We start from the raw sequence: 13,442 nt of genomic DNA, 5'->3' as shown, positions 1-13,442 counted from the left end.
CTATTCTCGCAGTTCCTGCCAGAAGGTTGGACTACCGGCGTGTCGTAAATTACTCAAGACAGCATTCATGAACAGGGGGAGGGTGTGGAGACGAAAGAGAGGGGGTGAAAGACTAAGTGCAGTTTTCTTTTTGGTCTGTGGTAATGAATGGACTTCTGAACAAGGCAGAAAATACATCATATCACCTTTAATGGGTACACATTTCTGCAGCCATAACTCAGCATTTAAAAATAGGGAGGGGAGGCTGAAATACGACATCATATATTCCTCCCAATGACACTTTTATGAGGCCTCCCTGCAGTATAAAGCCATTGATTGCTATTTCAAAGCTCCGTGTTGCAGTCGGTGCTGAGTACCTCCAGCTGCCAGCCTGGATGAAAGACACAGGAACCCCTTCCATCGGCGAAACCCGTGGCTTTTGTGGTGTGCGCATAAGTTTTTAATGCAGGAAAATTCTGTCATGAGCTTGTTATCGCAAAACATGAGTGTTTTGAAAAGATTGGGCTTTTTCGTTCCTCCCTCTGTGTAACCAGGAGGTGACATATTGTTGGAGACTTGAGGAGAACAAATTACACAACAGAAGAAGAGCAGCAAGAGAGCTGCAAGAAAGAAATGATCTGTCATTTCTATGATGTCAGGCATTCTCACATGAAATGAGATTTTGATTGAAAGTAGGTGGGGCTTAATTACTAGGTTGGCTTTGATCAGAAAAGTGCTTTCTCATAAAGAAGAGGTGAAATTTGAGCTGCAGTTTGCCAGAAAGCGCATGAAAAACTCAAGCCGAGATTAGATATTTTCTTGTATGAAAATCCTTCTCTGCTCCACAGCATCACTGATGCTACGACTCGTGGAGAAAACATTGTCTGGGTGTCTTGGTGGCTTCCCTCACCTATCTTTTTCTTGCAATGTTGCTCAGTTTTTGAGCACTCCCTCCTGCAGACAGATTTACCATCCATTGTAAAGGATCTAGGCTTTCATCTCCCATGTGCTTTCTGCCAAACTGTAGCTGAACTTTCAAGTCTTGTTTTTAAGCAAATCCTCCTCTATACCACTTCATAATGAAACTGGATGTATAACTGGTGATGGAAAATGCAAAATTTGCACTATGCACAGTTTCTCCAGTCATAGCAACAAAAGCCTACACCAGAGGTCTTCAACTCATTCCATCTGCTCAAAGTGATGTTAATCAAAGAAATCACCTGGTGGAGTGGGTGGCTGCAAAGAAAACCTGCACCCTCTTGGCCCTGTCTGAGATGAGTTGAAGACCTCTGGCCTATAGCTTCTGAGGGGGTCACACACAAATGTAGCATAGCAAAAACCTCTACCAGGAAAACAGATTTTAAGCTCAGATTTGCCTCATCAGTAACAGCAATGAAGAAAACAAGATTTAGTCTTCGGCTGAAGGTGAACGTCGTCACTGTAGGAGTTACGTTACTACATTAGTACTACAGCTTTGCTGTAGTAACATAACAGTGCTCTCACTGATTATACACATTAGTCGTCTTTGCAAGAAACTTGTCCCAGATATGTTTGAAAAATTTGACATAAAGAGATGAATTTCAACTTCGCACATCGTGCAAAACCTTGGCTGTTGCACGTAACAGCTGTTACCATTTTTAGTCGTGTTGAGAATGCAGATTTATGAAGCGGACACGTCTGTTGTTTTGCAGGTGGAACATTTGCAGAAGAAACAGGAGACAGCGTGTCTAATGGCAGCGTTAGAGGCTGCTGGACTTATGGCTTTGGCAAATTTAACGTTGTGTTCAGTGAACAGTTCCCAGCTGTAAATTTACAGTGTTTGCACGAGCTGCTATGAAAACCAAATCCACGGCCCGGCCAAGGTCATTCATCTTCGAACGCCTGAGGGGGAAGAATTCTTTGCCTCTCGGACCACCTGTCCTGTCAGTAAAGTGGAAAATGACAACCAAGAGAAAATTAAAGCCTGTGTATGTTTGTGTCAATGGAAATGTTAATAACAGCGTTTTGGAGAGACGACGAGATGCAAACAAATGTCAGTCCAACAAAGGACATGCTTTAAACATTTCTATCACAGATTACCATCTTGGAATGTCTGATTTAATGACAAATTAAAATAGACAAATACACACTTCTTCGTTCTTTTAAATGGACGTGAGATCTAATTAAAAAGTACAAAGTTTAAAATTTTTAAAAATGAACCATTTTGTTTATTCATTTTCTGCTGATGATGATTCAGGTTTGTGACAGCAGACACAGCAGCTCATCCCACACTTCCCAATCATCGGCCAAGTCCTCTAACACTTTATGGTGGATCCTGACATATTCCTAAAACAGCTGGGAAATATAACCCCTCTAGTGTGTCCTAGGTCTTCTCCGGGGCATCTTCCTAGTTGGACATGCCTGGTAGAAGAATGGTTCAGGCATCCTCACCAGATGCCTGAACCACCTCAACTGGCTCCTTTCAATGTGAAGAAGCATCAGCTCCCTGTTCCCGAGTGTAAGTCCAGATACCAGATACAGAGGAATCTCATTTTCGCTGCTTATGTCCTTGACCTTGTTCTTTTGGTCATTACCCAAAGTTCATAACCATAGGTGAGGATAGGAATGTAAATAGAGACTCAGGTCATTCTTCACCATAACGATCTGGTACAGGGGACCATGACTTCAGATTTGGAGGTGAATCCACTGGTTTCCCAAGTTTTTTTTCCAATTAAAATCAACATGTTAGAATTTATAGTAATGATACGTAGGCACGTTAGTCAGCAAAGCTAATTGTCTGAGTAGCGACCAGGCTTGCACGACTCTCACACTTGGCCTGAGATTTGCTCTGTAATGGCTGAAGTTACAAGTTTTCATACCTCAGGTGATTCCTCCTGGCCTTGCTGAGTCATGAATCCTCCCAGGCAGACAAACCGTTATTCTAATCCAATTAAATTTGTTCTGCAAATCTGATTGGTTAATCGTGTGAGATTTCAGACCATAAAATATCATGTGGACGGTGGCAAAATATTTAAACTGGTTCACATTTGATGTGTTACTCTGCCCCGACCATGTTGCTGCGCAGGTGTCTTCATTGACGCTGTCACCTGAGGCCGACAGAAACTAGTGTAGCGATGACGATCCCGAAATGCGTGGATTTAATGGATTTAACTGGATTGATTGATGGATTTACCGTGGATTTAACTCAATGCAGCTGACGAGATGGAGAAATCTGTGGGTCTGCTCACAGAATTTCCAGTTTGGCATGAAGACACTGTTGCGACAGCAAGCTTTGAGGAGCGACTACACCCTTTCACAACGATTCGCTGCCTGAATTACTTACAGATAAATAAACCATGCAAACGATGTAATTGGATTAGAATGGGAATAACCCTGTTGTGTCTGATGATTTGCGGACATTCATGCTGGATTATGGTCGCAAATATCTGTTTGACTGCCGCCATGTTAACCGGTTAATTCAAAAGTTGAGGATTTTTCTGTGCTTGGTCAAGTTCCAGCCACTGCTTCTCGCCCCATGCTTGACTTGGGATGTCCCGGGTCTCAGGGCAACTTGGCGTAACTACTCAACTTTTGATGTCTCAAGGTAAGTCTTTCCGTGCTTTGAAACCTGGTCGTCGAGTTGCACTGAGTCGGAACCGAGGCACCCCAAGCAGAGTGCGAGCCAGGCCAAGGCAGGGTACATCTGGCCAAGTGCCGTAAAATATTGACTCAGCTCAAAACCAAAAGTTTAACCGATCTTTCCCAACTTAACACAGGCCGAGGACTAGCGCCCCATCCACCCCCACCGTGTGTCAAGTTGTCTTCCAACTGACTGGAAATGTCTTTCTTGTCTCTTTGTAATTTACCCTATGGCCACATTAGCTACAAATGACAGCGACAAGCATCTGTCTTTGTCGCTTGGTGGGTGCTCCCGCGGTATGCATGCTAACACCTCCATAAGATATTTTGTAAATCATGTCAGAGGTGTTATCTGCTTACAAAAGCAATATTTTTAGATTGGCAGTGGATATTTTGCTGGATATGGCAAACACGCACCTAGTGCTATTTGACCGAATCTCCTTGCTGATTGGCTAGTTTAAATGATGTCATCGTAGAAGGTATTACAACATAGCGACGCCCTCAGCATTGAGTGTTGGTGCTACTTTTTCATCTTTAAATGCTGTTTTGGGTGCCATGAAGTCATTTGAATTGGAACAGAAAATCACCTACTGCCGGAGGGATTCTTCGACGCTAAAAGTAGCTCAAAAATGTGGCATAGCCATGCCTGAAATTATTTCCACCATGTGGCGAAAATTATTTCCACCATGTGGTGAAAATTATTTCCACCGTGCCCAAAATTATTTCTACCGCTGCGCCTAAAATTATGTCCACCGGTGTGTTTCACCATGCGGTGGAAATAATTTTGGGCACGGTGGAAATAATTTTTGCAGTCTTGGTAATTTTTTGTGTAGGGCGGGGATGATAAACAACTTATTTTTTTATTTGGCCTTAAATGGCCTTATTTTGTGTAACTAAGATGATAAAACATTCAAAATGCCATGGTAAACAGAAATAATATCTTAGATTTGTGATTTCCAAAAACTTCAAATTCAAGACAGAATAAAAACGAAAATACAGAAGTCCATGTCGGCATGTGTGTTGATCCTGTTTTTTTCTGTCAGTGTCATGTCTGCAAAACCTTCGATCAGTCCACCCCTGAAAATAGTGAATGGTAAAAACATGCCAATTTTCAATAATGAAAATCATCAATATCAAGCTACTATCATGAATGTGAAATAAGGAGATCTTAAACTCCGATTGCCTTTAAGTTCCCGCCCGACCGCGGCCATTCCATTCCATCCGTCGTGAATAAATTTAGACAGCCGGCAAAATAGCTGCGTACGGCAAAATATCATCCAGTTCAACTTTGCCGAGGGTGCTACCATGTTGAAATAAACTCTACGATGACGTCATGTGAACTAGCCAACCAGCAAGGAGATCCGATCAAATAGCGCTATGTGCGTGTTTGCCGTATTCTGCAAAATATCCACTGCCTTTTAGATATAGAAGTGTTTGCTTCTTGTTAACCTGAACAAGATATATGAGAAACATATTAGATTTATACAGAAATAAGCTTTACAGTGTTTTCGCCATCTTGGTTTATTTTGTTTGAGCGCGATGTCATGTTGCCTTTTCATTCCGATTGGTAGTCGCCATGTCATGTCGCTCAGCATTTGCATAAAATAGACCTCTGGTCTATTTTGGCCCCGCCTATCCAGATTGACCGTTGTCTCTTGCCGCTGTAAATCACCCACTCTGAATGAAAATGAATGGCAAGTTGCCCCTTGTTTGCCGCCACTTGTACTGTATCTAATGTGACCGTAGGGCTAGAGTCTCGTGTGCTAACAGCTAATGCTATGAGACCCACCTCCATATTGGGCAGGACAGCTTCAAAGGTGCATGAATGTAAAGACAGCTTGTGTGACTGATTGCTGGTTAACGTTTACCAAAGCTAAAGCACTGCAGGTTAATTTACTGTTCACGGTGATAATGTTGCGATGAAATCATACAGTTCTGAGTTTTCAGTTCAAAAATGCTCATGTGACTACAACTATGTGACCTCATTATTGTTGCTGTCAAAGCAGATTTGACCTTATAGGGCCCAATCTGCTTAAATGACCTCATCCTATAATACGGCTGTAAATGTGTGCAGCGGTGATGTCATCAATTGCTGCGTATAATACAAGATCATAATGAGAAACACAGAGTGCATTCTCTCACATGCACAAACAGAACGCTGGCTCTCTGGAATCCATTTAAGGAATTTTTTTTTATAATGTGTGCAACAGGGACAAGGCCTCACACTGGGTTTCAGCTTTTAAGGCTGAGTGTTGGTGTGTTGTGTCTGTCTGAAGTGAGCAGGAAGAATCTGCACTTCAGCAGGAGGTGCATCCAAGGTCAATAAACTGTGTGTTCAACAGAAATGCCCTTGAAGCAAAGACATACAACTCATCCGAGCTTCAAGGTTCCTGACCTCTTGACCCTCTCAGTTGATGGGATACACAAAACGAGAGGAACATTTTCCTTGTTGGCCATCTTAGCACAGTCAAAATCCCTTTTCAAACATACAAGCTGGAGCTTTGTCAGAATTGAACAGAACAAGTTTTCGATTTTCAACATGCAAGACTTTTTCTGTTCCTTCAATACACAAGCCCAGTTATTTAATCGTGTACATTAAATGTTTACTTTAGGATAAGCAACTTAGGTGGAAATTATTGTCTTGAATATAAGACAATCCTGATTGTAAGACATGTCTCAGGAAAAATACTTTCTGAAGACCAAAGCTTAGTTTTCAAAAAGAAAATGCATTTATTTGAAAATAATGCAAATAAAAGCACAGTGACAAAATATGTGAGGTTGCATTAAGCAGTGATGTAATAATGAGGTGCAACAATAAGTGTGAAGTGGCTCAGTTCATTATATCATGTCCCTGAGTCATCATGTCACCAGTCAGTTCCTCACTTTACGCAGGCAAATAAATGCCCAAATGGTCCTCAGAGATTCCCGTGATGAAATGATGAAAGCAACTACAATGATTTTAAAGCACTTATGAAAATCAGTTATTGTTTCAGTGGTTAGAAACAAATAGAAACAACAGTCCATGTTAATGGAGTCTAGTGGAAAACTGTGGCTGCAGTTTTTCCCATTCTGATGCAGAAGAAAAGTGGAAGTCAAACACGGCGTGGCATGGTGAAATTGTTGCTCTCTTTGTAAATCCCCCATGATGCAGTTCAAGCAGTAAAAACAGCGTGTTTCCATTGTTGGAATAAAATTGTGAAGGGACAAAAGGAGAGGTTTTGTGTCAAAAGAGGTCTCGATCTCAGTGGGATTAACCTCGTTAAATAAAGGTTAAATTAAATTGAAATAAAAAAGCCAGTGCAGTGGTCAAAAGTGGTGGCAATAGGAATGCAAGGAAATCTGGGAAAGCTGTAAATACAGTAATTGTGATTTATTGTGTTATTTATAAATGTGTGTGTGTATGTATATGTATATATACATACATATTCTATTTCTATTTCTACCTCATATTCTTATGTCTTGTTACAAGTATTATTATTATCATTGCTTATCTTTGCACACGCTGTTTGATGAACATTTTCCTCTACTTGCACCCATCTTGTGTTTTTTTTAAGAGCTGATATAACATGTGAATTTCTCCTCTGTGAGATCAATAAAGTTTATCTTATCTTATCTTATATGCTTGTTCTTGTTGTGATCTTGTTAAAGTGGTGTTACAATTCAGACAAGTGCTATTTGACACCATAAGTGTAAACTGTACCAAAGACCACGACACTGGCCTGCTGTTGTGAGTGACTTGTGTCTGTCACAGGTGGTTGGCACCACCTCTTGCTGCAGATGTATGACATGTAAATAGTGTAGTTTGGGATTTTAAGATGACCCCATATTTTTTGAGTTGTGTTTTTAAGAAGAAAAATCTTATATTCAGGCCAATAAGGTATGTTTAAAAAAAACATAAATTATGGACTTGATTTTACACATAACGTGTAGATTCATGCAAGTGACAGAACTACATTCACCTAAAGTTTTCCCCTCGAAATAATGGTTATTTTTCCAATAAATTTTTCACATGATGTTCAGGTTGTTGTGAGTCACACCAACAACAAACCGCTTCAACAATCCCCCTGTCGTCTTCTCTTCTCCTCGTTTTATTTCTCTCACGCTGTCTGTGTGCGCCTCCACTTTCCTCCTCCTTTATTGTTTCCTGTTTTTGACACTCCTCTGTCTCAGAGGACTTTATCTGTGTCTGCAGAAGAAGTAGGAGTGGATCTTCTGAACGTTGGTTGTTTGACCCTCAGGGAGAAGGTTGGAGGCATTATGTCCTCTGCAGGTGCACAGATGGTTTCCAAAGCGCTCCTTTATACAAAACTGAATATAAGGCTTAAACTATTCATCAGACACAAATATGGCAAACAATGAGGAGGAACTGCAGCACTGTGTGTTGTCTTTGTTGTCAGTGTTTCTCTCTGCTGGATCAGAGTCATCCCTCACTCAGGCTTTACTGGCTTTCTGGAGTAAATCGTCTGTTAATTCCTCGCCGTACTTTCATTGCGTCTGTATTCTTCGTCACTGAGGTGTTGCTCTCTTTGATGAGGCTGACTTGTGCTGTTTGCTTCAGGACTGACAGCAGTAAATTACAGATTCCTATGAGCAGCTATTATGCAGATACGGCACCAAACATATTCCCCCAATTTTAATAGGGATAATTGTGTTGTAGCAGTGAAATTATAGGTGTAGTTCACAAACTGTCAGCTGCCTGTTTGGAATTGTTATACCTTTTTTTTTTAAACATTGGTCTCTTCTGTTGAAGATTAAACCCTGTTTGGTTGTAACACATTAGTACATCCCCATTTATTCATTCATTTTCTACACTCGCTTACTCCAATCAAGGATCACAGGGGGCTGGATCCTGCCAGTCATAGGGTGAGAAGTAGAGTTCACAGGACACCAATCTATCGCAGGGGCACATATAGACAGATAAAGTCATTCACACTCACACACATGCACACGTATGGTCAAAGATACTAGGGGGCTGCTTTCAAAGATACTAGGGGGCACTGGGCACCACCAACCTAGCAACAAGCCTGGCCGGGCACAACAAACCATGACTCCATGTGGAATCTATGTTTAGGTAGTTGAAGTAATGCCATGGCAGAGAAATGAATGATTAAAGGCATCAAGGAGTACTTAAAAGATAGTAATGTTTCCACCACGGGTTACAGAAAGCTGTTAGACCTGGCGGAGAGAGCGGTTGAGATTGGCCAGCCGGCGAGAGAAGGCAGCGATCATGAACAGGAATACCAACGATGTAGAACTGTTGTCCAGAATGGCGAGTCGTTGGCTCTTTTTTTTTTATTGGCCCTACCACACTTCTTCACCTATTGATAGCTTAATTTAACTTGATGAGTTTTGTGTGGAAATGGGTGAAATGTAATACCGTGAAGTCATCTGTACTTCGGGAGGCCTGTTTACTTGTCGATCATTTTTTGTTTCCTTGTGTCTGATTTGCAGTCATACCCAGGCATGTCTACAATGTAATTCTTTTGAAAGATTTATCAAATTTAAGCATAATCTGTAATATCAGCAGCATAAATATTCCATAGCAATGACAGAGACTTCCAAGCTCTGGATAGCCAAAAACTGCCCAAATCACAAGTTTTACACAAAAACTGTTGTGTACACAAGTGATCTACCGCCAGCGGTTCACACAGCTAACCAAAAAGCTAGCTTGAATAACCACTAATCGGCTAACTGAAAAGTTAACTTTTATAACAGTGAACTCTTTAAAAAAATTAGCAGAGATTACAGCTAACTTTTAGTATGGACTTGGCACACTATCAGCAACTGATAAACCAGTTTTAACTTTTAGTGCCTCAGATTCTTCTGAGTAAATTCAATTCAATGCAGCACTTGTGCCTTTAAACACCCCGTCAGCTGCTGCAAAGCCGTCTCACTTACCTTTCACGGTGGCAGTGTAGATCAAAACGCAAGGCACTTTCACTCATGGTTTAATTTATAAACAGACTAATCGGGACTAATCACTCGGGAGGAGCTCGGAGTCGAGCCGCTGCTCCTCCACGTCGAAAGGAGTCAGTTGAGGTGGCTCGGGCATCTTTTCCGGATGCCCCCTGGACGACTCGCTGGAGAGGTGTTCCGGGCACGTCCCACTGGGAGGAGGCCCCGGGGAAGACCCAGGACACACTGGAGAGACTGCATCTCTCGGCTGGCTTGGGAACGCCTTGGGGTTCCCCCGGAGGAGCTGGAGGAGGTGTGTGTGGATCAGGAGGTCTGGGCGGCTTTGCTTGAGCTGCTTCCCCCGCGACCCGACTCCGGATAAAGCGGAAGAAAATGGATGGATGGATGGATAATCTGCTAATGAAAAAGTGAGCTTTGCTAATTAGCGTTCAGTGGATTAGCGGAACTGTGGCCACCACTGCCTACCGCAACGCCCCATGGAAAGTTTCTAAGTCAGCTAACCTGCATATCTTTGGAAGTGGGAGGAAGATGAATATGCATTGTTCAGGTCAAGTTAAACTGGAACCAGGTCTGTAGGTGGTCCTCCAGCCTGCAGACAACTGCTTTTTGGGTGCTGGTGGTGAGATTAACACACCATACGCGGTAAAATGCCCCATACAGCTTAACGTTCTCATTTCTGCGCTCTGTGCAGGGGTGGATCTAGCTTGAGTTGGTGGGGGTGCCATATGCCTTTTATTAAGGAGTGGCTTCCTGTGGCCACTCTACCATGCAGGCCTGACTGGGGGAGTTGTGACTTGGTTGGGTGTACCAAAGGCACTACCCAACTATTCTGGATTCTAAAGTAATCTGGGAAGCTAAATACTGATACTCTAGTCATTGTTTTTATTCATTCATTCATTGGAGAAAGCCGGAGTACCTGAAGGAACCCTCACAAACACGGGTTAGAACATGCAAACTCCACACAGAAAGGACCAGGTTGAAAATAATCCTGAGACCTTCTCATTGTGTCCTAGCCATCATTTTTAATCCACAATCTTTATTTTTAAACCTGGAAACCTTCTAATTCTGCATGCAGCATCAGCCTGTGGGAGACTGTTTTGTTTCATACTATAGTTTTTTTTTTTTTTTTTGGAGTTCCGCTTTGGTTTTAGTTTTTCTAGATTTTTCTTCATGATTGTGATGTTTTTCTTTCTCCCTTCCTGTGTCTCCGTCCATCTGGTTTCCCTTCAGAGCGGTGTTTAGGTTTCTCCTTGTTGTTTGTGGGTATGCACTCTGTCTTGTCACTGTCTTGCTTCCACACCTGCATCTTGTTGCTTCCCACCTGTTTGATATTTTCAGTCTCTCTTTGTTTGTGTTTGTTCCAGATTTTGTGTTTCTTCAGAGTTTTCAGCCTTCTCTAGCCATTGTGCAGTCACAAGATCATCGCCAGCTGTTCATCATTTATTCTAGCAATATATTTGTTAATTGCAACTTTTGTCCAGTGTGTTCTAGCACTTTTGTCCAGACAGAATTTCCCTGCGGAGACAATGCATTTTTGGGTTCAAATTCCTCATTACATTTAACATGCACAGCTATCATAGCAATGTAAAGAATAAGTCCTAAAATGGTCAGCATGTGGTCAGAGTATTATTTGAATGTTCTGCTTTTTTAAATATGTCAACATGTTTATTTATAACTGAAAATGCAAAGCTACTTAAATGTAACAATTTGATGTCTGTATTTAACAGAAACTTTTCCATTGGGTACTGGTGCTTCCGTCCTCAGTATTGATATTACGGCCCTTGGTGTCAGTGATACAAGCTCTTTCTATCAATGGTAATGTCCTTGGTATTGGTGATGCAGGTCGTTTGATGTTGGTATGACCCTCATATCAATGACACGGTCCTCCCTTTCAATGATACTGTATAAATATTCACATTTTGTTATGTTACAGCCTTATTCCAAAATGGAGTAAATTCATTTTTCCCTCAAAATTGTACTCACAACACCCCTTAATGACAACATGAAAAAAGCTTTTTAATTATTATTATTATTATTTTTTTTTACAAATTTATTAAAAATAAAAAGCCAAGAAATCACATGTACATAAGTATTCACACTCTTCGCTCAATACTTTTTTAATACAATTTTTTTAATGAAAGACGTGCAGACGGGTCCGTGCTTCGGGACGCAGCCGGTGCGGTGCGGCGGCACAGGAAAAACACCTCCGTGTTGATAACCATTTGTAAAATCCAGGCGGCTTTTGATGGCTTTCAGTGGAGTGAGTATATGAGAAATTGTTTAACAGCTGGACATGTTCCAACTTGTCCTTAAGGCTTCCAACGGAGGCGTTTTTCCTGTGGCGGAGCGTCATTAAAAAAAATCTCCTTTAACAGTGGAATATCCGGATAAAATGCTGAAACCGACTTCTTCTGAAACTTCTCTGTTCTCTCACGACGTCCTGGATCAACAGAGCCTGAAATGTGGAGGTTTTCAGCTTGAAACAGGCTGACGACGGCGCCTGAGAGCGCTGCGCGACGTCTCGCTCCGTGGGAAGTCCTTAAAGCGACAGTATCACCTCAAAATCTCTCATCAGCCGTTAAAATTTTCACCGAAAACCAGCTTAATTTTTCGAACCGTGTCCACTTCGATGTGCCTCACAGGTTTAGAAAAAATTTTGATCAAACAAAGCGCCAGTCTCTCAGCAACTTCTCAGACAAAGGAATTCCGACGAGGGGCTGGACGACTCCTCCCACAAGGAGTGCTCACAGGCGAATGACGTCACTGAAAGGCATGGAAAAACTCACGCATGCGCACGAGGGTTCAAGCATGTCTGACGTAAAAACATATGAATGAAATCCATATAGTTTTTGAAAAAAATAAAAAGGACCTATACTTTATTGACAGACCTCGTACATCCCTTGGTATCAGTGATATGGTTCTCAGTATCACACAGTGGGGGGTCTTGAGACAGTCTTTAATAAACCCATTGAATAAACCCATAGTTTAAAATGTATTTTCACAGAATTCAAATGAAAGCTTTTCTGTTTTTTGAGAATATTGCCAGTTAATTCCTGCAACGTAAGATTTATGACAGTTTAAAAAAAAGGAGAGAGAGAGAGAGATAAAATGGATCATAATATAAATAGATTTCTGAGTATTGGAGCGCTATGCACCATTGTAAATGGACTGCATTTATATAGCGCTTTTCCATCTGTATCAGATGCTCAACGTGCGTTACAATAATGCCTCACATTCACCGGGTGCTGCCATACAAGGTGCTCACTGCACACTGGCAGCAACTTGGGGATTAAGGACCTTGCCCAAGGGCTCTTAGTGATTTTCCGTTCAGGCTGGGATTTGAACCGACAATCCTCTGGTCTCAAGCCAAATGCTTAACCACTAGACCATCACCTCCCATTGTATCTGATATATTCTAAATGAATCTGTTCTTGAATCGGTGTAGTCTTCGGGAGCTGTTGAGAATGAGCTGAGTGACTGAGTGAGTGTTGATATGTGGAAGAATTTGCACCTTCTGGTCTTTTAAATAAAAACAGCACCATTACTTATGACTGTGAACACAAAAGCTTTGTTCATTTTTCTGTGTAATATTGTGCACTTTGCTTAGGCTGGTAGATTGTATCAGCAAATACGGCAGCTGTGCGCACTGTACATGCTGGGAGACAAAATAAGACGAAAAGGCTTTAGTGAAAAAAACTGTGAGGGATTATCTGTCATTTGTTGATTCCGTGGTGATTTACTATCCAAACGGATTTTACAGGGTAGAAAAAAAAAAGAAGAAGGAATGACAGGAATGGGAAGATGATGGAGAAGGTGGAGATGATGGAGGAGGCGGTGGGATTGAAAATGGCATATGAAGCGGGGGTGGGGGGGGGGGGGGGGGGGGGGGTTGTCATGCAGAGAGGATTTTGTTTTCTCTTTAATTTCTT

The sequence above is a fragment of the Thalassophryne amazonica genome, chromosome 5 (genome assembly GCF_902500255.1).
Source record: "Thalassophryne amazonica chromosome 5, fThaAma1.1, whole genome shotgun sequence".
Taxonomy (NCBI): Eukaryota; Metazoa; Chordata; class Actinopteri; order Batrachoidiformes; family Batrachoididae; genus Thalassophryne; species Thalassophryne amazonica.
The sequence above is the reverse complement of the archived record's forward strand: the minus strand, read 5'-3'. Positions refer to the sequence as shown.